Consider the following 26,404-nt stretch of genomic DNA (forward strand, 5'->3'; position numbering starts at 1 on the left):
TTAAAAAAGACCGATTTCAGAGTGTGCGCCCAGCAGTATTCCAGTGTTTGTTTCTTAAACAATCTCTCCCTTACCTGGAAAGTAGACTCTGCTAGCTTAGAAGTGTGGATTCAGCCTGTCTGTATCCAAGGAGATTGTGAATAGAGCAGCAGTTGCCTTTCCCCATGACCACAGGGACTGGACTTCAGTTAACTTGCTCCTTATATAAGTTCCTATTCGTTGTTGCATATGTTGTTGTGATAGGTTGTTGGGAGATGGTCTTTCATTGGTTGCTGGCTCCAGGGCTGGGGTTATGATTGGTGGATAGGGCTGGGAATCTGATTAGCTGTTGGTTCTAGGGCTGAGAATCTGATTGGCTGTTGGTTCTGGGGCTGTGATTGGTGGATAGGGCTGAGATTCTGATTGGCTGTTGGTTCTAGGGCTGTGATTGGTGGATAGGGATGAGATTCTGATTGGCTGTTGGTTCTAGGGCTGTGATTGGTGGATATGGCTGGGATTCTGATTGGTTGCTGGTTTTAGGGCTGTGATTGGTGGATAGGGCTAGGATTCTGATTGGTTGCTGGTTTTAGGGCTATGATTGGTGATTAGGGCTGGGTCTCCCATTAGTTGTTTGAACCAGGGCTTGGAATTGGATTGGCTAGGGTTAGGACCAGCTTCTTATTGGCCAGTAGGGCTATTAAAGGCTAGGACTCAGGGCGTCTCAGCCCGGGCGTTGAGGCAAAGGGCGGAGAGGACAAGGGCAGCTGCCTGTTTGGGCCTGTTCGGGACAGGTAGGGACTAGGGCCTAGGGCCAGAAATGCTGCCCAATTCTCAGTGGACCAAGAATGGTTCCAGCCCCTACACATCCCTCAACATGCAAACACATATTCTACAAAGGCATCCAACTCATGCATCACAAACTGACCACAGACAGATTGCATTGCCCCATCACCCAACAGAATACCCTTTATACAACACATATACACAAATCCCCCACAACTACTACAGACAAACACCTGCCTTCTTACAGCAAACACTACTGTGTCCACTCCCACTAACACAACCTGCCATCACCCACACAACACAAAACTACAGTATACATTTCTCTCAGTCTCAGACTTCCAGATACACACCCTCTGTTCATACTAACCAACAACACTATCCACTGTTTGCTCCACACAGACCACCTGTCATTATAACAATGCCCAAACCCTGCCTTCAAACACACCATCTACAAACACTCTTCCCCTCTCTTCACCAATTACACACAACTATGCAATCCCCACATTTCACTCCACCACACATATTACCTCTTTCAGTCATCTCAACTAACACTAACTCCCCTGACACACATCCATCACCTCTTACACACCTCATACATTCATCTCCAAAACACATCAACACCCCATCTAACACTCAAATTCCACTCACCAGCACTAACTCACATACAAATCCCTCACCAAAAACAACTACACCAATATCCCCTCTCACTATTCCACAAAAACAACACTGAACACAAACATCAGCACATCAAAGCAACACAAACTTACATTACACTTATCGTCATAGCCACTGCCACCCTCAGGACTACAGAAAGAATACAAATTCCATCCTATCTCCACTCCTACTTTTTCACTCTTCACAAACACCTATCACAAGCACCCCAACCCAGCAACTTTCATTCACTCGCCTCTCCTCCATTGCACAATTTAGAGTCTTACATCCTGATCCACATGCTCCTCCACCACCCCTAACCCATACTCCATCCACACTAAACAATCGCAAACAAAATAAAAAACATGCCACTCATAGCAACCTCGCATCCCCTTGTCTATTACATAATCAAACTACCCTACAAAAACAGTACACTCCTCATGGCTCTCTCAGCCACCAAGTCGACCACCCACACACACAGACCCAACAAAATGCCTCCTTAACCTGCTGGAAGAGGAACACTATATTGAAAAGCAAGACTGTTGTGAGCCTCAAACAGTTATCACAACTAGCAACACTCCTGCTTCAAGCTCACATTATACTACTTACCCTTCTCCTAAACAAAACAACACTACCACTAACACACCTTTTCTAAACTGCCAGCTCATAAATGCTCGATCACTCTAAAAAAACAAGCACCACATCTACGACCTGCTCACAGACACACAACCTGACTTACTATTCATAACTGAATCCTGGTTGGGAGATGACATGGCCCCAGTGTTGCACGAAGCCATTCCTCCAGGCTATCAAACCATCACACAAAACCGTATAGGCAAGAGAGAAGGTGGACTAGCTATTATATTCAAACAGGCATTGAACCTCAGTAAAATAGACAACATCTCCATACAAGGTTGTGAAGCCCTCCTTACCAGATGCCACCCTACTCCAACTTCCTCCTGTAACTTTCTCCTCCTTTACAGACCTCCACCTAACAACTCCACATTCCCAGATGGTTTGCTAGACACAGTCTCAAACCTTATTACACTATACTCCAACCTATGCTTTCTTGGGATCTAAACATTTGGTTTGACAAACCCAATATGCCCCATCCAAAAGCTATCACCACTGGCCTAGTCGCATTCAACCTACATCAGATTGTACACACTCCCACACACATCGCTGGTCACATCCTAGATGTCATTTTTGCTAAGCCTGAACTAGTTACTATTCATAGCATCACACCAATCACTTGGTCAGACCACCATCTGATAACTTTCCGACATACAGCTCCACAAATCAACACACCCCACAACTACTTACATACATACACCTATCGACCATGGAGCAAACTCAATTTGGATGACTTAGAAACACAACTAACAGCCAACACAGATCTAGATACAATTAATTCTGTGCAAAAACATTATGAGTGGCTACAGGAAGCTTTTGATATCCTAATACCACTCAGAAAAACTAAACACCACAAAAGAAAGCCAACACCTGGGAGAAACACAGAACTTAAAAAGATAAAGCAACAAATCAGAAAGTTGCAGCGGACCTGGCTCAAAACAAACAACAGTCAAGACAAACTGCAGCTACACAAACTTAACAGGATATACAAATCATCAATCAAAAAAGCTAAAAAATGGTACTACTCAGACAGAATTCAAAATGCTCATTCTACAACCAAGGAATTTTATAAAATTCTGAATGAATTTCGAAAACCTACATGCATGGAAGGAAGTCATCCCACTACTCAAGATTTCACAAATAAATTGGCAACTCACCACACAACCAAGGCAGACACATTGGACTCCTATTTAAAACAGAAGAAAAACATCAGCACCAACCCCTTTCCTAAAATACCCTCTAAGAATAAACCAACCCATACTCTACAGTCCTTCAAACAAATATCCCAGGGCGAATTTGTGGATTTGGTCAAAGCAAGCAGACCTTCTGGTTGCCCTTCTGACCCTTGCCCACCACAAATCTTCAAGAACATTCTTCTATCTACTTCTGCTGCCACACCTGTTAGAAGAATCATCAACAACTCTTTAACTTCGGGAACTTTTCCTGTAGTCCTGAAAAAGGCATACATACGACCTTTATTAAAGAAAACAAACCTAGACCCGCAAGACCCCAACAACTACAGACCAATCACAAATGGACCTTTCCTGGGCAAATTGATAGAAAGAGCAGCATTCGCCCAGATGTCACAATTCATTGAAGACAATTCTATACTTTCAGACTTCCAAACTGGATTCCGCCCAGGAAGAAGCACTGAATCGGCACTCATAGCAATCTGGGATGGTCTTAAAAACACAGTCGACCAAAATAGAGTTGCTGCACTACTTCTCTTGGACCTCTCAGCTGCCTTTGATATGGTTGACCATGAAACCCTAATTCAAAGACTCCACGAAGCCGGCATACAAGGGATTGCTCTCAACTGGATTACTTCCTATCTTCAAAAAAGATCGAATATCATCCACTCGCCCCCCTTCTCGTCCAAACCCTACCTCACAAAAGCAGGGGTCCCCCAAGGGTCAATCATCTCACCTTTGCTTTTCAACATCTACATGATATCTTTACCAGAACTGATTAATGATTTCCATCTCACATGCTACAACTATGCAGATGACACACAAATACTACTTAAATTAGAATGCCCCAAAAATATTGAAAACTCACAAATCTTCAGTTGCCTCAGAGCCGTTGATCAGTGGATGACCTGGGGCCATCTCAAACTAAATACCTCCAAAACAGAAATACTCATATGTGGTGACTGGAAAATTTATGACCCTCTGTGCGTCTGGCCTGATGATCTCGTACTACCTCCTCAATTATCCAAGGAAGTTAAAAACCTAGGAATCACCATGGATTCCAAGTTAACTATGAATGCCCAAGTGGAGAAATTAGCACGAACAAGCTTCATCACCTTGAAGCCTTTATGACGCATCTTCCCCCACCTTGGATTTCCACACAAGGTGCAAGCTACTATCTTGCTTGTACTACCCAAACTGGATTATGCCAATGGCCTCTACCATGGATCATCTCTATCTGTTATGAAAAAACTACAACGTATCCAGAATTCTGCAGCCAGGCTACTATTACATGTAAAGCCACAAGACCACATCTCCCCTGCCTTGAGAGCACTACACTGGTTACCCGTTGCCAGAAGATGCACTTTCAAGCTGCTTTGTATCACCCACAAAGCTATACATGGAACAGGACCGCTTTTTATCAGAAAAGAAATAGCCAAATACATCCAACAAAGAAACCTCCGCTCAAGATTGGCACCCCGCCTTAGAACACCACCATACAAGAAAAAGACTATAGGTGGTACATCCTTCTCTGTTCAAGCAGCCAAACTATGTAATTCATTACCCCCAACTATAAGAGCCACAGATCACTTTCTTGTCTTCAGAAAACTACGCAAGAGTTGGCTCTTTCCTTCATAACCACCATAGTCAAACAACTTTGGTTGTTATACTAGATATCTATGAATTCTTGCTCTCATCTTATCACACTTATCTACCCATCATCATATGTCATGTCTCTATCAAACTGTCCTCCGTTCTCACTCTGACTCATCCCAAATCCTTTCTACTACTTTCATCTCCTAAATAACGCTGCCTAAGCTCTTCCCTCCGCTTCCACATCTAACTCACCAAACCTCACTCTACTACTGTGACCTCCCACACAACCCTACTAAATTCTCCTGCATTTATCTCACCCTGCTACTATGCTCTCCCTAACCCGTCCACATACTCTTCCCTCCTCCATCCCCCTTTACTCATCCCAAGCCTTGGGTTGAGTAAATTAAGGATATACTCCCAATTAACACTTCTGGATTTCTTTCCTCCTCCACCCCTCCATTACTCCAGTCAATCTAACTAACAAACTCTCATATCTGCTGCTCAAATTAACTCATAATAATACTAAAACTGTACTCATTATTTCCCGATACTAATCCATCACTAATTCTTGTTGGATTCCAGAGTAGCGTGATACTCACCGAAAAACGCTTCGACGCCTCATCAGGGGTAGTAAGCGCTATAGAAATACGATTACAATACAATACAATACAATATAATATGATAAAAAATTCCTACAACAAATGTATATCTAATACAGTTAGCGGTTTGTGCTGCTTCGTTCTGCCAGAGGTGCTTCACTGAGTAATAGTACAAATATTTAAATTGGATGAGGCACTATCTTCATGACACCTCAAGACATTGTGAGGCATCATAGACTCCCTCCAGTCATCATAGCAATGTATGTATTATATCCAAAGCATAATGATCAGATATTCTGTTTTTTAAGAAATGTTGAGTTTATTTCTGTTTCTCATATGTTTCTCATATGTGTAGGCCTGGTAGTAAGATGACTACAGCCTGAAGAGACCCTAGTAGTCACACGGTATGGCAACATCAACAAACCCTCCTGCTTAGTTGTTGTGTGTAACTTAACATCAAGGGATTACACACTGACATATGCAAACCCTGAATTTGATCAATCAATGCATACAACCATTTGAAATTGTACGGTGTATTTTATCTATATTCTTTTTCAATATATCACCATTGGAGCACGCACTGTGTCATCTGCACTATGATCACTTATTTTGTTGATTGTTTGACTTGGTTGATTCAAAACATTAAAAGATGCAAATTATATCAGTTCTGTGTTTGTCTTCTTTGTAATTAATGTTGGTCTGATGAATACGTCTGAGTAACTATGGGCTCCTTGTAAGCAACATAAGAAGATACCACTTTTGGATGAGTTCCACAGGACAATTGTTTTCTAACTACAGAACCCTAAATGTGACATCTTAATTTTCCAAAGGGGTTGAGTTGGTAGGGCAAAAAGCTTCCGAACCGCAAAACTGGATTGCTCAGAGATTTATACCTAGTTCTTTCCAGTGAAGGTTCAAATGTTCATTGTTTTCACTCCCTTTGCCTTTTCAGTTTTTTGGCTTCTCCTTCTTTAAAAAGTGCAAAACAATCATAAAGTCTTAAAACCAATGTAAACATCCATAAACTAGGTGATTAGTGTGGGTAAAGGAAATTAAACTTTAACTCAGGTCTCTGTGGGAGTTGAACAAAAGCATCCTATGAAAACAGATCACCAGAGTTATTCACTTCAAGAAGGATATAGACGAGGTTGAAGGTAGAGTACCTTTTTGAGGAGGTTATCATCTACTTGGTTAAACAAATCTAAAGCAGTCTGTCAATGCAGTCAAGTGCTGGAGAACCCTATGAGTCTTACCAAGGCCACTGGGGTTACCTCTTTTGTCCAGGGGTGGAAACCGTGCCAAACTGTCTGACTCAGGTACCACTGAGACATTGCTATGAAAATGCTTCTAATTTCTAGAGAATTGAAGAATTTAATTAGCGCTAAGTGTACTGCATAGCAAAACGGTTAACGTGAGAGAATAAAACCAAATAAATTGATTCAATTGTTACTAGGACAGCAAAAGAATTAGACAAGTTCAGTCTCACTGTTGGTCAAACCATATTACAGCTAACTCCTCAACAGAAAGAGGAGGTCCTGAGTCAAGTAAATCATTTAGAAAACTGTCCTGCACATCCAAACTATTTTTTGTATCTTTGTTTTCTTTCTCATTTTTATTTTCATCATTTATGCCAACAATCTTCTTTCTATCTGGCTTTATGAAAATTGCAAGGAACACACCAGGCCCCGAGCATCATATCCTTTCTCCCCGCTTTGGGTACTCTATCTAAAGTCCATCTGATGAATCACTGCATACTTAACATGGCTCTGAATTTTTTTCTCTCCTTCTCAATTCCAACACAACTCTATTCATTCAATGCCTCAAACTGTACTGGTTCAGGTAGAGGTTTTCTTTCATACATCTCTGCCTCAAATACTTAAGCTTTCTCACACTAGAAGTATGCTCTAAAGGAATTTGCATGTTCTTGTCATCAGATGTGATCTCATTTCATTCTTTTAACCACATGCATGTATGTAGACCAGAATTTAACATCATTTTGTATGTGAAAAAATTCTGTGGCGGAATCTTTTCTCCTTCCGTAACAGAAACCTTGGGCTTTTTCAACACACCACCCATTTTTTACACACTCCAACACAAAAACTACATGATCTAAGCCAATACATCAGCCAATCTCAACAAAAGCACACCAATCACAGGGCAACACCACTATGCAACATCACTATAGGCCCCTATCACAGTGCGACCAACAACACAGCTTACTGTGACGAACAACCATTTGAAGAGCAAATCGCTATGATGCAATTTTAAGACTCTATACAGTACCACAAGCAAATCAAATAACAAAACAATTTCTTGTTTTCCTAACCCAAAGATACACAAATCAAATACAAATCAATTTCATTCAAGAAGAGAAATTATATCTTTCTGCACTAACAATCACTCTAAGGCAAGTTCTGATCACTGCAAACTCACCCCTTGATTGGGTAATTTACTCCTGCAAACCAAAAAATAAATATAGATCAATTCACATAGGACACATTCAAAATAACCCTCTAGTAATTTCAAGAAAGGTTCTTATCGTGTTGTGTATGTGGTGCCTCACAATACACAACTTACGTTGCAGGCAAGCTCAACAAGACAAATCAATTTACTCACCCACATAAATCAAAAATCTCAATATGAAGAGCCAAATAATTCAACAATTTAAAAGCATTACACAGTAATACCTACACCATCACAATAACGAAAATCCAGCAAACTAACTCATATATATTACAAATTCACCAAAATCACAGTAACCAAATCACCTCTAGAGCCGCAGATCAAAATCACATAACCCAGAAGCTCACAAGCATTAAAAAAATCTGCACACATCAAAACTCTCAAACTACAAGTACCACAATGCATTCAGATAGAGTCACAACTTGTTACAACGCATTCACCCTATTGATACTCACTTTGCTCTAGTCAGGAACCGGCCCAGGGAACTCTGGAATATAGCAAATAATCCAAATTCGGTGGATCATAGACACCAGAAGTATAGACAAAAGGGGAAATTATCTCTGGTGCGTATCTAATCAGTCATCTGCTCTGTTATCAGTGTTGCTTCTATTCTCTATCAAAACTGTTGATGCTATCTCAGATAATTAAAGATAAAGCATCTATGCAGGGTCATAGATAGTGTTAACCTCAAGAACGTATAGAGTTATGTGTCCCAGCAAATCACAGTTTTAGCAGCAATGAAATCCGCGTTGTTAATTAAATGAGCCTCAATCAGAAAGAGACTTAAGACTTTTTAAAGTGGAAAACTGGGAAGGTTTATTAAAATTAAAAGTGCAATACAGGAGGCAAAAATGATAGTCAAAATCCATTGTCAATCAATATAGGGCATTATCATAGGGTTCAGTCAGATGCAGCAAAGAGTCTTACATGAATTCGAGGGTCAGAGCTAAAATATTCTAAGTCCAAATCAAGAGACAGAATGACATAGTTCTGCTCTCAAAAGTAGGGATAAACCAGACTATGGATCACCATCAAAACAGCCCTTTACATAGTAATCTGCCAGTGAAAATCGCATTGTCAGCATAAGGTGTTCATACATCATTACATGCATTGACAAACCTAATACAGCATCATCTAGCACTATCCCACGTCCATCCCTTAATATGAATATTAAAGCCACCCCTCTGTCCTAATGTCAAGAGACATGTCTGTGCACAGTTAGTTATACTCAATACAAAAACAGTCTCATAATGAATAGATCACAATGATGCACTAAACAAGAACCTTGAATGTTGTTAAAGGCTTCCTCCTGAGTTCTCTGGGAAAAGCAAGTCAACAGAAAGCAGTTCATACTGCACATTTTGCTACGTGCAATGTGAGGAAAAATTGAAACACACCTCATAGCTGGATTCAAAATGGAAGTGAAGCCTATTTCCAGCTTCTTCAGCCAAGCACAACATAAAGGTTTAGTGCTTTTGTTATACTGCAAAAATGTTCATAAAATTAGCATACAATTCTCAATATCTCAAAATCAGTGTTCACGCATGTACTCTTTATATTTTTGTAGAGGATGTACTTAACACAATATTCTGGTATGACAATATTGTTTTCCTATATATCCAGTCATAAAACCCTAAACCCATGTGTCACAAACTATTCACTTAACCTCATACTATTTGACTCACAAAAATAGCTCTAAATGTATAATCTCTGATTACAAGTGACATTTTGTATGGATTTCTCCCACTCATTTGTTAGTATGCAATGAAATTACAAATATGTAACATAGTGGATTAATAATGTCGACAACCCATAAGCATAAGCCCAGAGAGCACACTTTTTGGTTAGTCCCTAGAGCCATTTCCCAATTCCTGATGTAACAGATTAGTCAAGAAATTGAAAGAATTTCAGGGTTAACCTTGCCTGATACGTTGTATAGTTTGAATAATTCAGAGAATTCCCTTTTAGGAACATAAGTCTTGAATGCTTGCAAAGAAGAGTTTATTTCCAATATTGAAATAATTAAAGCGAGATCATGCCCATATCCTTTAACTCAAAAGTTTCCTTTTTATATGAACAAACACAGACACTAAAATAGCCTGATTTAGATGTTGGCAGTCACAATCCTGCCAGTGACTTTCCAACTGAAAACCGGTCTGCCTCTGTGACGGTACGCCCACCATATTTAGATGTTGATGGTCCCATAGATAAAAACCTGCATTCGAACTGCCGCCTCATCAAGAAACACCGCCTGAGTCAATGGCAGTAGAGAGAAAAGTGGATGCTGGTGGGACCCCAGCCCCCCTTCCTGCCGTGCAGATTTGGATGTGCCATACCTCCAAGAAAACAGTGGCGGTGCGACCTCCATGTCGGAGTTGGCAGATTGGGGGGAAAAGGGGTGAAAACTCACCTTTTTACCCATTCCACCCCTGTCTTCGACTGGACATGACTGGACAATACCTGCTATCACTGCTGCGACTAACACACAGAGAAAACACGCCCCCCTTTGCTGGACTTGAAGATAAGGATGCCGCATTTCCAGGGGGCGTTGGTTGGCACTGCACAGAAGGTCGGGATCACTGCAGGCATATACATATCACAGTAGTTTTTTTAAGTTAGTGTGACATTCATATGTCAGGGACACGAGTAAGTCAGACACGGATGGGGACACACTAGTACACAACACATATTGCATACATACACAACTGCCATCATGGTGCCAGTATTCATTATCAAATGATTGCTGGCAAAACAATGAGGGTACATTCACACCTGTCAACTGTGTCCATGTGTATACATTGCCAAGGGAACTCTCCCTGTCATGTTGTGCTTGGAGTTGTGTGTGTGAGCCAGTATGTGCATGTGTGTATGCAATGCAATTACCTGGGTGAAGGGGACGGAGCTGGAGTGGATGCTGTGGTTGTGTCAGTAAGTGTGCCACCTGCATATAACTGTGATGTTGTTGTGTATGTTGTGTTGTGTGTTGTGTTGCTGCATGCAATATTCAGGTGAGTGGTGTTGTGTGGTTGTCATTTTCATGATGTGTGTAGTTGTGCTTGTGTGTGAGTGTGTTTGTGTGGATGAGTGTGTAGTTGTGTTGGTTACTGTGATTGTGTGGTGTGTGGGTGCAGTGTCAATGGTGAACATATGCTGTATCGTGGATGTCCATCAATGTCTATTTGCGGCATATACATGTTGTGTTGCGGAGGTATGGCAATAGATACGGTGTGTATGTGATGCATATGTGGTGTGTAGTGTTGTGTGTAGTGCAAGAGGACACATAACATAAAGGTACAGTGTGTGTGTAACTTACCTCTATTCCACAGCCCCTGCTGCTGTCTGCTGTCCATTGGGTCCCGCAATGTCCTCTCTCTGTCAGCGAACCGCCACCAGTCCACCGCTTGCAGAGCTGTAACATCTAAATACAGCAGGCAGAACACCATTGACCTAACGGTTTTCTCGGGCCCACCCCGGATGCGACTTGGTGGTGCGACCACAAGATCTATATCAGGCCTTAAGTCTGTTGGCATGAGATAGGTTACTAGTTTTCTTCTTAACACTTATTGAAATGTAGGCATTGCTCCACCATTCGTAGTCTTTCTCTAAAACCATATTACACCTTTGAAATTATTCCTTTAGTGCCCAAATATGTTTAATACTTTCCATAATAACTTTTCCTAAATGTTTTACCAATTACTCTTTGGAGATGTGGGTTTGTAACATAGGAAGTCAGTCTTCACCCCCTTCTTAAATCGCAGAATTACACGAGAAAATGATAATGTAATTAATAATTTATTGCTTGAGTAATGGGTAATTAATAACTCGTTGGTTGCCCCATTTTACAGATTGATAAGAACTTAATCTGGGTCTTGATTGTATTTCTCTCTTTGAGGAACACTTAAAAGGTAAAGCACATGTCTCAGTGGTTCCTACCATATGTTTGTAATATGCTAATGAAAACAGACCTTTAAAAGATTTGATCTCATCCAAAAGGTACTCTACTGTTGCTCAACAAACTATCTTGCAAATGTGTTTGTCCCTTACCATCCCACAAGAAGACTGAGGTCTACCAACAGTGTTGTTGACCTGACTGGACAGACACTGAAGATGGGGCAGTCAATCTCTCCAAAGCCAAAGTTTCCTAAAGGCCCACCTTTTCACCCTGCAGTTGGATAATCATTTAATCTCCAGTACTGGCACCTCAAGCTGAATCATAAGCCCTGCTAGGTGAGAAGCTTAATACCAGCTTTATCTCTATATGATATGATGTCACACTATCCTAGACCAAATATTTTCTGAGAAAAATATTGTGTCCCTAAATATAATTTACAAAAATATCTCCTCATTTGAAATACTAATAGAACATTTGCAGCCAATAGGACAATATATTTGGAAACTATGATTTTCTGATGCAAAGTCCCTCTTCAACCAGGCTTTCAGGACCCTTTGTTCATTCATTGGATTGTCAGCATGTTGAAGTTATATTTAATTGCAGGTTTTCTCCAGGGATTGTCCAATACTTCAAAACACAAGTTCAAAACAGAACAAAACCACTAATGCAAAGACTTCCAGTAGTGAAAACACAAGCGAGAACAGGTGAAGGCAGGCACAGTGGTTTGAGAAAGCAGTGAGCATTCTAACTCAAGCACAAAAAGATTTCATATTTATTATATATCCATTACTACAGACCATCATCAAACAAAGGGTTGGTAATGCAAAAGTTCAAAGCGCAGGGTGTAATAAGGCCAGTACCACGCCATAATTGACTCTCTCACCAGTCCCATTAAATGTACTGTACTGCAACTCATCTCCCATCTTCCATGCACTCCTAACCAAACCATTCTGAATTCACCAAATAAATGGGAAGTAGCAAAAATGTCAAATAATGTAAAAAATAAAATACATGTTCTCCTGCAAGGTTTCTATTACTTGAACATCTACTTTCTTCCTCGTTATAAAACCCATTCAGATGGGGTATCTACAGGTCCAAAGGAAGTCACAGAATCCTACGTACACTTGAAACATAACAGGGAGCATGGATTGTGTTTTGTGACTATGGCCAGAAACCTGTCAAGTCCATATATTTAATTGCAAGGCATCTATTGGTTGAGCAGGATAATCGGCTTATTTTGTACTACCTGGGTTATATGCAAATCTTGCATGAGGGATTTGGCTTCTTTTTGATTGTGGTGTGATATATTTTTTTCATTTTGACACCTCCGTGCTTTCTGATGAACCTTCAAGGGTGTGCCTTTGGCTTCTCAGAGTAGTGGTGTTCTATCTTATCACTGGCTTTACTTGTGAATCCCTGTCTATAGCTTTCCACTGCATGATTTGATTCCTGTTACATGGAATACCTCAGGCGCTATGCACAATAAGCATCTTCAGATGAAGATCTCCCTCATTTGCATGGATCATGATAAAATAGCCACTTCTGACAATGAACAGTGACTGTCTTCCTTGGTAGGAGCAGATTGACAGGACAGTTCCTTCTGGCCTTCTGTTGGCCACCCTGACTCGTCCATACTGTGCTTCTGAGGGTATGCTTTCTGAATATCTTTCTGTCCACCTCTATCATTGCCATTTGCAAGGGTAGATGAGGGCTTATTTTCCCCTTTTTAGGTCAAGCCTAGAAAGAGCACACGTGCTGTCTGCAAAGACCTGCTGTATACAGCAAAAGGACTTTGCTCCCACCTGCTGCTTGCCATTGTCTGACTGAAGAGTTGCTCTTCCTTGCTACCTCCTAACTGGTTCGGGCTGCCCATACCTCACTTCCGTTTTTCAATGAGGAGCACCGGCCAAGCACAGTTTCCTTTCGATTTCATTGTTGCTCTGTTGTTAGGGGAGCTCTTTTTTTTATTATTTCCTGCATGGCTAGTTCTGATTCATGTTCCGGACCCTTTTTTTTTAAATATTGATTTTCTTTCTCTAGCCCAGGGGAGTTCGTTTGCAACAACTGCAAGGTCTTTAAAATCTTTTTTTTTAAGGCACGGACACCGAGATTCGAACCCAGCTCCTCAGTTTCAAAGTTGGCAGCGCTGGATATTACGTCACTTTCTCATGACAGTGATGACGCAGAAAAGAAGGTCCGACATATATTCATGTATACCGTGTAATCAATACATATAATGAAGTGTGATTTTAGTAAAGAAATAATGTACGAGGGAAATTGTGCCCTCGGGGTAGTTCGCCATCATTGTAAACGAGCTTTATTAATCTTGAAGTATTGAAAATGTAGTAATCCGTCATAATCGCAAATGTATGCTATGATTTCTTGTTTGAAAACTGTTTTGCTTAGCTTAAATTTAGTACAGGCTTTGGCCTAGTTGCCTGGCTTCAAATTCTAACTGCGTGATTTTTTTCCTTGAACTAATGAAACATATATTCTTGCTTGAAGTTGTATTTTTCCAGTAGAAACTGGCTGGTACACTTATCTTCAAGGTTTCGTGCTAGGCCGGTTACATCCCCTTTGATACAAGGTCAGTCTCTGCAGGTGCGGACAATGAAGGTACAGATACCAAAAATAATTGGCAAACCATGATACAACTTGTGTTCCAAGGCTCCAAGGCTAATGTATGCACAAATAAGTTCTAGTAAAAGACAATTTTTCATTGGACAATTTGAAGCCAACCCATGAACCCTCCAATGGAGGACCCTGCAGAATTCGGAATGTTTCTTACTTAAACCCACCGGACAAAGAGAAGTCAGCCATTTTTCCTCGATGCCAGTTTGAAGCCTGATGCCAGACTCCATTTTGGACGACACCCTGATGCCCTTTTCTCTATCTGAGAGAAAGAGACTTTAAGAATTCTCACCCTAGAGACTTTAACTTTGATTTGCCCCCGTCTTGCCCATGCAGTAACTTTGCCCTATTCTCCTTGCCGTTGCAAGGAAGCTTGCCCTTAACTTTGCCCCTTTGAAATTTGCCCCATGCTGATCAACCGGTACCTGAAGGACGAAGACTTTTCTTGAATGCTGATTGTATTTGGTAAATATGAAAGGATAAATGTATTACGCATTGTGTTTTTTTTTCCTTTTAGGTACCAACTGCTATTTTGATAGGGTCCTAGCTAGAAGTTTTCCAAATTTGTGTTGACCAAATTCGTTTTGCATGAAGTCCCACATGCCAATGCTAATTAGAGGTTAGTCGAGGTATTCATTCAATGTATCATGAAGAATTGAAATCTTGTTATGCTGACCGAATGTATGCAATTAGTCAAATACAGTTAGTCACATTGGTGATTTGCATTGCTATAACAGAGTGTATCATCATTCAGATTTTACGTAGATTGCGTTTCTTCCGCCGTTATGGACAGCTAGTAATGTTCATATACATATATCAATTGGTTTTGAGACATATATATATCGTGCTGGCTTTGTTAATATAGGGAAAAAAATTCACTAACTTTTAATAAACTGGTGTGGTTATTCATGACTGAAAGGTCATGGTGCGCCGAAATACCAACTGTTATTGATTTCTGATGTGCTATATGGATCTATTAATTGAGTATTGATTGCCGATTACAATAGTTATTGATTATTGATCTGAGTGACTCGTCTAATGAGGATGAGGAGAGCCCGACTCGGTTAAAAGATTCACCGACCTCCAACGTGTCCAGGTACAGGTCATTTATAAGGGCTGGACACGTTATCAGTAGATGGTAGCAGAGATTGATGGTTTAGCCCTTTGGGACCCCATCCGAACAATAGACAGAGTCAGGTTAGAATTTTCTTTGATAAAACAAGTTGGAGAGATGATGATGCCCTAAGTCCCCAATGACTTTCCTGGGATCTCGGAGCTTGCGAATGAGGAACATGGAGGTATGAGGATGGTCTCAGCATTTCTAGTGACGGTATGAGTGAAGTTAGGGTTTCGCGCTTGCACAGCTTATCGCCGCAGATTAATTGAGAAGTTTGTGAGGATTTAAGGGGTTAAAAGATATTAGAGGAGTGTTACTCCAAAGGTGTGAGAGTAGGGAAGTCGTGGAACTTCATGTGTGTGTAGCGCTTTGTGCAGAAAAAAATTGCCAACGTGGTTGTTGATGTTGAGACGGGCCCTGCGAGTTCAAGAGACTCCGGAGTATGTTGAAAAGTGTATGTGACACTTGTTTGATGTTGTGATCTCGTTAGGTTTAATAGGTTGATCGGGCGTGGTCAACAAGTCGGTATGAATGTTGCGGAGTGAAAGAAAACTTCGACTTTGAGATTTGACTAATTCTAAGGTGCACTAGAATAGTTCATTGATCAGTTGAGAGTAAGGTTTGCGGGTCAAATTTTGCTTGCGAAAGTGGGAACCGAGAAAGATGGAATAACTGCCGAGGCTAGTGAAAAATCCCTAAGGTTTCTGAAGCGATTGTATTACCTTTTCCTGTAGTAAACTGACAGATCTGTTTTATTCTTTTGGTAAAGTGCTCGCATTATATTGCAGAAATTAGTTTGAAAGTGAAAGACGAGTGAAAGAAGAAAAGCCGCGGGACTTTGTCAGCCGCAGTGTGTGAGTGTGACGTCACTAGGAGCCGCGCTGGGATAGGTTGGTTGGTGAGAAGGGTCGCGCACGGATTGGACGCAGTCCGTGAAGCGCAATTGGAAGGGGAAAGGCAAGCGAAGAGTATTCCGGGAATTAAAGTCACTTGTTGATTACATATTTTAGAAAAACAAAAGACGGAAAGATGAAATTTTTCAAAGCATTTAAGAGTGCCATGAGGGGAGATGTTTATATTAAAGCAAATGTAGGAGAAGAAACACCGCCTGAGGGTACACCAGCTTACATCGTCATTGAAGAAAAGGGTGTAGCGCCATGTCTTTGGTTAAAACAATGGTGCAAATTAACAGAGAAACATGGAAGTGTAGCGTTCCCTATCCATGGGTCGTTTAATCTAAGAGTTTTAGAAAATCTGAGATTTGCGCTATACGACATGAAAGTACCTCCAAGGCCAGCACAGTTTGAGGCATTAGCAATTTGGGAGCTAATAGCTAGAAACCAACAACAAAAGAAATTTGAGACAAGAATAAGGAAAGTAGAAAAGACACTAGCGGATGCTAGATGGGACAGCACACAAAAGGTTTGGAGATCAGACGTATTGCAGGGGATTAAATTGTTTCCAGCGATTACCGAGGAAGCGGAGACGGAAGGAAGGAAAGCCACCTGTAAGACAAACAGGAGTCAGTCCAGAGAGGGAGAGAGCAATAGGAACTCAAAAAGTGGAGACGAGTCAGATGATGAGGAGTTCATTATACAATTGCTGAATGATCGCCCACCACCATACGTGGAAAGCGAAAGAGGCTCAAGCGTTAGTACTGCTCCTCCAGAACCAATACAAGGTAATGTAACACCAAATTTGAGAATGTCTCAGAGGCCGAGCAGCTCCGACATACCTTTTTCACCACGAATACCGCGGGTTCAGAGAATGTACCCAGATGTGCCAACATTGAAACCTGCTGATAACTATCAGCCACAGGCTCAAAGGCACTGTTGCGATGAGCATAATATGGGAATGACTCCTGATCAAATGGCACAGGGAGGGAAAAATTATCAGAGACCGACATTGATTCAAGCTGAATCAACACAGTTCTCGATGCCTCAAAAGCAGACACAAGAAGTGCAAGCAATAGAAATCCAGTTAGACATGCCAGCAATGATGAACCACAATGTGGGGATTAACATGCCACAGAATTCGGGGAACGGACAGAATCCAGACGCGATATCTCTACCTATCACTGTAGGTCCACCAGTACCACTGTATATACAGGCAAATTCAAGCACCAGCGACCAAGGGTTAATGATACAGAATGGGACAGGGAGGAGATGCATAGAAACCACTCCAGAGACAACTCCGATAGCGGCACTGCCAAATGGATCTGGGTCCTTGTCGGAATTTAGTCCAATTCCAATTTGTGCTCCGTCAACCGTGGTAAGGTCACATCCACCACTATTAGTACCGTTAACCTCACAGACTGAAACATTACAGAAACCGTCAGTGGCAGTTGATGTAACTGCTACACTGATGGGACTGAACGCGCAACAGCTAACACAATGGTTCAACAGCCTGAACTCCCCACAGAGTGTATCTAGCGGGAAGGGAGAAGAATACCTGAATAAAATAAGGTTGGGCATGGAGGCAGATGAACTGGTTGAGGGAACAATGGGTTTGAACAGATTAGAATCATACACGGAGGAGGAACTAAGATACATGTGCCCTAGGATTACAAGAGAAGTGAGCAGTATACATAAGAAATTACAAGAAATCGCAGACAGACACGAGATTGATATAGGTAAGACTAAACACCTGAGAAGAAGTTACTGGTTAGATTTTGACACAAAAGACTTTGAACATATGAGATCCGCAGGGATGAAAACTCACCTTAAGGAGATACTGCAGAGTGCACAGGTATGGAGATGTTTAGACAAATGGGAAAGCAGATGGGTTAAGAAAAAGGATAAAAAGAAAGAAAATACTTCAGAACGAAGTGAGAAAAAACAACAGAATGATGATCTAATAACCATGTTACCAATGAGAGAGACAGCAGGGGGAAAACTTGTGCATGTACCATGGCACAGGTGCGATATTCAATCCTTTACGGATGACTTTCCCAAACTAAGAGAGAAACCGATTGAGTGGTATCAACAAACGGATAGATTTCTGAAACTCGCGAAGTGTCTCTGGGAAGACCTGAATACCTTATTCGAGATTGTGGTTCCGGCTGATTTGTGGGAAGATTGTAAAAGGGCTGTAGGTTGGCCGACGAGTGAACCAGAGAGAGATAGGGACACAGGTGCGCCATCACCTATGGTAATGAGTTTATACCATAAGGTGATCGAGCACTTGAAAACCAAGGTTGCGTCAAAAAATGTGGATTGGCAAAGGATTGACAGGACTGCTCAAGAGGTTAAAGAATCTATACACGCGTATTATGAGAGGTTGTTGAAAGCGTTTAAAAATTATAGTGGCACGGAAACGATTGAGCCAAAAGACATGCTCCATTTTGTGTTCAGGTTTGTGGAAGGGCTGAGACCCAAAATTAGCCAGATGATGAAGTCGCACTTGATTTGTTGGCAGTCAAAGTCGATCGATGAGGTGTTGAATTATGCGAAATACTGCAGTGATGAGATTGAGACCAAACAGAAAAGGTTGAAAGAAAAGGTGATGGTGATGCAGCTCAGAGCAGCTCAGACAGGTTTACAAGGTTTACAAGGTTTTCAACAACAGATGCCGCAGCAGCAACAGCAGGGAAATGCTATGTTTCAGCCGCAGATGAGAGGCAGAGGCCGAGGAGGTTTTGTGAATAATGGTCCTGATTTGAATACCGTTATGATTCCACATGGTATACAGGCAATGAAGAAGGTGATGCCATGTCACACGTGCGGAATCGTCGGGCATTGGAAACGGGAGTGCCCAATGATGGTGCAGGAAGGTGTAGGTCAGCAAAACAATGATGTCAATGCATTTCAGACTATGAGAGGACCGAAAATGAGAGGTCCGAACCCAAATTTTCAAAACAATATAAACCAGATGCAGGGTCTCGAACCCATGCAACCACAACAGGTGCAAATGCCTCGTGTGCAAATGACACAATTGCAGCCAATACAACAGCAGTTTCCTATGGTACCTAATCAGCAAATGCAAATACCCTTAGCACCGATGAATCAGCAGCAAGCAATGCTTCCTCAACAGGGAATGAGTCAAAATGATACAGTACACCAATTCCCACTACACAGCGAGAATGGAATAAACGATGTATGGGCGAGTGGAAGTTCAGATGAGGAGGGAAATTGTGTGCTTGCAGCATCTTTGGAAGTTGATCAAAAGGGTCCGTATGTGGAGGGAAGAGTTATGGGTCATCGCGTTTCATTCTTGGTTGACACAGGAGCCACACGTTCCACCGTTAGGAGCATTGAAGTGCCAAATTTACCACTTTCAGGGAGAACAGTTCAAGTAGTGGGAGTAGCAAACAGGTACCTGACAAACCCAATCACAGATCCAGTACAAGTCAGAATTGGCAACTATCAAGGGTCACATAATTTTGTGGTATGTGACTCGAGCCCGATATCACTGTTAGGGAGAGACCTATTGTGCAAATTGGGGTGTTCGATTATGTGTTCGAACAATGGAATTAGAATTCAGACGAGCAGTGATGGGGAAGAAGAGGACAGTGTAGAAGGGGATGAGATGGAGACTGTCGATGAAGAGTATCCTCTGATTACCCTTTTTCCGATGATCACTGAAGCAGATATTCCAGCTGAGTTACAGGAAACAGTCGGAAAAGAAGTGTGGGATATGACAGGAAAAGAGGTGGGACTGGTGAAAGGAGTGGAACCAGTGAAAGTGACTGTAAAACCCAATGTAACCTTCCCCCAGACCCCACAGTACCATATGGCACAAGACACCCTCATGAAAGTCGCCCAACTCATTGATGAGTTTGTAAAGCAGGGAGTACTGAAAGAAGTGTTAAGCAGTCCATGTAATTCACCAATTATGGGACTAATAAAGCCAAGTGGAAAGGTCTGAATTGTGCAGGACTTGAGGAAAATAAATGACATAATAATTAAATGCTGCCCTGTAGTACCAAATCCAGCTGTGATAATGTTTCAAGTCCCTTGCGATGCCGAGTGGTTCTCAGTCATCGACTTGTCACAAGCATTCTTTTCGGTGCCTCTTCATGAGGACAGCCAATTTCTCTTTTGTTTCCAATTCTTAGACAGAGTTTACAGATGGTGTCGAATTCCTCAAGGGTTTTCGGAGTCACCGTCAATTTTCAATCAGATTTTAAAGAAAGATTTGGAAGCGCTGGAATTGCCATTTGGGTCAACCCTAGTACAGTACATTGACGATTTACTGATTGCATCCAAGACAGAAAGTGACTGCACAGCCGACACCATTGCCCTATTGAACCATTTGGGAAGAAATGGACACAAGGTGTCTCCTTCAAAATTACAATTCTGCCAGAAGAAAGTGAAATACTTGGGTCACCAAATAGAGAAAGGGTCACTGAGAATAATGAAGGAAAGAATAACAAGTGTACTTCAAATGAGTCCCCCAAAGACGAGGAGGGAAGTGAGGAAGTTTTTGGGAATGGTGAGCTACTGTCGCCAATGGATTCCCAACTTCTCAACTCTAGCAAAACCTTTGCTGAAATTAACCCAGAAAGATGCGTTGGATGAGATTGAGCTGAAAGGAGATGAGATGGATGCTTTTATTGAATTAAAGGAATGCATGTGCAGGGCTCCAGCTTTAGGTATGCCTGACTACACAAAACCTTTCACATTGTTTTGTCATGAACGTGATGCATGTTCCTTGTCTGTCTTGACCCAAGCCCATGGTGGCGTAAACAGACCAGTAGCATATTTTTCAGCTACTTTAGATCCGGTCGCAGCAGCACTGCCAGGGTGCTTGCGCGCCGTAGCCGCAGTTGGTATCAGCCTCACTCAGAGTGAAGGAATAGTGATGGGACACCCTTTAACAGTTATGGTCCCTCACTCAGTCGAGATACTTTTGACACGTTCCCGAACACAGCACATGACTGGTGCTAGACTCACAAGGTAAGAAACAATAATTCTGGGATCACCTAATGTGCAGCTGAAAAGGTGCACTACGTTGAATCCAGCAACCTTGTTTCCCAGTGAAAATGCTGAAATTGAGAACGCTGAAGACATCGAGCACGACTGTCTTCAGGTGACTGAATTTTGCACCAAACCAAGGCCTGATATCAAGGATACCCGATTAGAAGAAAATGATCAAATTATTTTTGTTGATGGTTCATGTTTAAGAGATGCACTGGGTGTATTGAAAGCAGGGTACGCTGTATGTACTGTAACAGGTGTTCTGGAAGCCTCTTGGCTTCAAGGGGTTTACTCTGCACAAGTAGCAGAATTGGTAGCCCTTACTAGAGCTTGCCAACTTTCTGCATTAATGAAAGTTACCATTTACACTGACAGCCAGTACGGGTTTGGAATAGTGCATGATTTTGGACAATTGTGGTCACAGAGAGGCTTCATGACTTCTTCAGGATCACCAGTGAAAAATGGTGAAAGAATAAGAGAATTGTTACATGCCATTCAGTTACCAGTGGAAGTAGCAGTGGTGAAATGCAGTGCACACTCAAAGGGACAAGATTATGTTTCCCTAGGAAATGGATATGCGGATCAAGTCGCAAGGTTTTGCGCATTGAACTGTATATTGCTCAGGGACGAATGGAATTTGATAAGTGAACCAGAACTTGAACAAAGCAACATTTTTGCTCTAAAGGTTATAGATACGATGGACGAATTGAAATCCCTACAGAATGGTGTCAGTGAGGATGAAAAACTCTCGTGGACTAAATCACAATGTGTAAAGAGACTAGATGAATTATGGGTTTCAAGTGAAGGGAAATTTGTTCTTCCAAATAGCCTTTTGACACAGATAGCCAGATTTTACCATGGACAAGCTCATCTTGGGAGGGATGCCATGATTAGGTTATTTAAAACTGATTGGTTTAACCCCAAATTCCGTCAAGTTGCTGAAGCAGTTTGCCACCGTTGCGTCATTTGCCAGCAGATGAACGCAGGGAAGGGAACAGTAGTAAACTTGAGCCACATTGGAAGAGCAGGGGGTCCATTCAGCAGGATGCAAATGGATTTCATTGAGATGCCTGTGCATGGAGGCTTGAAGTATGTGTTGGTGGTTGTGTGCATTTTTAGTCACTGGATTGAAGCATACCCTACACGCAGAAATGACAGTCTCACAGTTGCAAAATTACTCTTGAGAGAGTTAATACCACGTTTCGGATTCCCGATCTCTTTAGAATCAGATAGGGGAAGTCACTTCAATAATGAAGTAATAAAATTGCTTTGTGCAGCACTGAACATTGAGCAAAAGCTGCATTGTAGCTACCGCCCTGAAGCATCAGGTTTAGTGGAGAAAATGAATGGCACATTGAAATCAAGAATGGCGAAAATATGCGCATCAACAAACTTGAAATGGCCAGACGCATTGCCTTTGGTGCTAATGTCAATGAGAAACACCCCTGACCGAAAGACTGGACTGTCTCCACACGAAATTCTCATGGGCAGAGCTATGAGACTTCCAGCAGTTCCTGCAAATGCACTTTTGAATATTACAGATGATATGGTGTTAGACTACTGCATCTAGCTGATGTGGTTCGCTCTTTCGCTCTTTCTCTCACCTGGTGGAGGCAACCACCTTGCCACCGATCCAAGGTCCAGGACACACCCTGAAAGCAGGTGACTGGGTCGTGATAAAGAAGCACGTGAGGAAGTCGTGTTTGGAACCCCGTTGGAAAGGACCTTTCCAAGTGATTTTGACGACTACCTCTGCTGTGAAGTGTGCGGGAGTTCCCAATTGGATTCACGCCAGTCACACAAAGAGGGTATTGTGTCCCACAGAAGAGGAAGTTGAAGCGCTGAAATTACCAGTACCTGATAACAAAGTGCCAAGCGCTGAGACAGAGCGAAAAAGGACTAGAAGCGAACAGGCAGAAATAGAGGAGGGAGAAATATTCTCTGAGGACGAAGCAACTGATTCACTTGGGGAAGACCAAGGAGGAGCCTCAGACAGCGACGAAGCAGCTGATGGTAACAAAGAGCCTGAAGCAGCTGAGAGTGACAAAGAGCCTGAAGAAAGTAACGGTGACAAAGGGCTCGAAACAGGTGAAGAAGCAGGAAAGTCTGATCAGAGGAGGGCTTTCCCAGAAGCAGACGATACAGGAAGGGAACAGGAAAACCTGATTGATTTCCCAGAGGGAGAAGACGAAACCAGACAGAGTTAAACTGTTCAAACTCCTTCGGAAGAGGTTGCAGGTCCGTCAAGTGGACCCAGTGCAAAACGTAGACAAAGCATATCACCAGTAAAACTAAGAACTAGAGAAACGTTGAATGACAGTGAAGGGCCAAGAGTGAGAGAGAAAAGAAAGGAAGTGTCTGTCGTAGTACCAACACCAAGTGAAGAAAAGGACTTGGCCAAAGAGGAAAGTACCAGCGAGAAAGAATCAAAGAGAGATGCAAAATTGAAAAGAAAAAGGATACCGAGCAGAAGGTATTCCGGTCCGGAATGGGCATACATAGCCAATAACGACTGGTCAGACGAATTCGTATCCCTCAGTCTCGAGAACGAAGAAGCAGAGCTACACTTTGGAAACAAAAGTTCTATTGATTGAAAACATTGGTCACCTGATTGACTTTTCAACCGGCTAAGACATTGCTAACCTGATTGACTTTGAAACCAATTTTGAGACAACGCTGCTAACCGATAAGAGACTAAGCTGCTAAAGAAAACTGTGTGAAAATTGAACTCGTTCAGCTTTGTAAATATCTGCAAAACCGCTTTGATAGAGTGCCTTCAACTTTCTGATTCTATACAGATCATGACTAGTTTCACTACACAGGGGCGTAAAATTAAGTATTGTAAATACATGTGTATAGGCTTAATAACCGCATGCGTACTAATAATTGTAGCAATAGTGCTTGGAATGCATGGTAAAAGTGAGAGTGAGACGAATGATGCTTCTACTTCTAAACCTATTATCGTTACTGAACTAACAGCTCTCAAGAGACTCGAGCAAGACGAGAGACACTTGCATGATAAGAAGGAACTTTCATCTAACGTTTTCTATCGCTTACTGAGTGAGTATGTTGAGACCATGGATGCGAAAGATTGTTATTTGTGTACACAAATACCTACCTCAGTAGTGGAAGGGGTAACGTATCACAGCATGCCTCTTGCGTATGGAATCACATGTAGTATAGTAGCTTCCAGATTTTATGCTCAAAAGGACATTCATTATTTCTATACTAATTACGATGTTACATTTGCATATGTCCCCATAATAGGGCATTTAAGTAAGATAGCTCGAGATTATTATGCCAAATTAATGAGGGAATTCTTCGAACCGATGTCACCTTTTCACACAGCTCACGCACATAGAGAGAACCTTACATGCTTGCTTTCACCAGTAGAAATTGAATTTTTTAGACCGCACTGATGATAGGAAGAATGAAATGAAGGAGAAATTAGAGAGGGAATTACACGAAAGGACGTCTGTAGATAATTATGCTTTTGCTGCAATAAAGACACAAGGGAAAATAGCTTTAGATACATTGCATGTAGGCAGATTTTGTATACATAGATTCCCATCATATTATGACACAGTTTTTGTGGGAACGAGTGAATGTAAACATACGTATGCATTTCAATCTAAATGGACGTTCATGCTGAATGGACAAGATCCAGTTATTCCTGGAGTATATTATATTTGTGGACTCAACGCCTATTATCGTCTTCCCAAAGGATGGTATGGGAGGTGTTATTTGGGAATAGTGTTCCCAAAAGTTTACCAACTAGATGACTTAAAGAAATTTCCAAAGCTGTCTGAATCACATCGTGTTCAGAAAAGGGAGACAGCTTCTGGTGTGGTAGGAGACATATTTGGAGCATTGATTCCTTCAGTAGGAGTCATATTGAATTCAATCAAAATACGAAAGTTGTCTACTATTGTGGATAACATGCTGACAAAGTTTTCAGGAGCTATAATCCTGATGGATGCTGAACTTGCTGCAGAAAGAGCTATGACTCTTCAGAATCGGCTTGCCTTAGACATTCTTTTAGCAAAGGATGGCGGCGTTTGCAAAATGCTTGGTACACGTCACTGCTGTACCTATATACCAGATAGTAGTGGAAAGATTAGAACAATGCTTACGAACTTAACAAAAGAAAGCGTAGATTTGAAGGAATTGAAAGAGCCCGGAGTTTGGGAGAAGGTTGGAAAGGGATTAGCTTCTGTGGGAAATTGGCTCAGCAACGTTTGGAACGGATTGTTATTAAAGATAATAAAGGGAATATTAATAGTATTAATTTGTTTATTAGGTCCCTGGGGAATATGGAAAACTATTAAAATAATAAAGGCAAGGAACAAAAGGAAGAGAGAGGAGAAAATAGAAAACAAAATGGTGGAGATCTATAGAGAAAAATCAAAAGGGACTAAAAGAAAAAGGGAATTGACTGAAGTGCCAAATTACTATACAGAATTTTAATGGAATAAAATTTGTGGGTGGATTTGATGTGATGACATAATTAGTCATCAGAGGAGGGATTGATGACGCAGAAAAGAAGGTCCGACATATATTCATGTATACCGTGTAATCAATACGTATAATGAAGTGTGATTTTAGTAAAGAAATAATGTACGAGGGAAATTGTGCCCTCGGGGTAGTTCGCCATCATTGTAAACGAGCTTTATTAATCATGAAGTATTGAAAATGTAGTAATCCGTCATAATCGCAAATGTATGCTATGATTTCTTGTTTGAAAACTGTTTTGCTTAGCTTAAATTTAGTACAGACTTTGGCCTAGTTGCCTGGCTTCAAATTCTAACTGCGTGATTTTTTTCCTTGAACTAATGAAACATATATTCTTGCTTGAAGTTGTATTTTTCCAGTAGAAACTGGCTGGTACACTTATCTTCAAGGTTTCGTGCTAGGCCGGTTACATCCCCTTTGATACAAGGTCAGTCTCTGCA

This window comes from Pleurodeles waltl, chromosome 1_2 (assembly GCF_031143425.1).
Source record: "Pleurodeles waltl isolate 20211129_DDA chromosome 1_2, aPleWal1.hap1.20221129, whole genome shotgun sequence".
NCBI classification, from domain to species: domain Eukaryota; kingdom Metazoa; phylum Chordata; class Amphibia; order Caudata; family Salamandridae; genus Pleurodeles; species Pleurodeles waltl.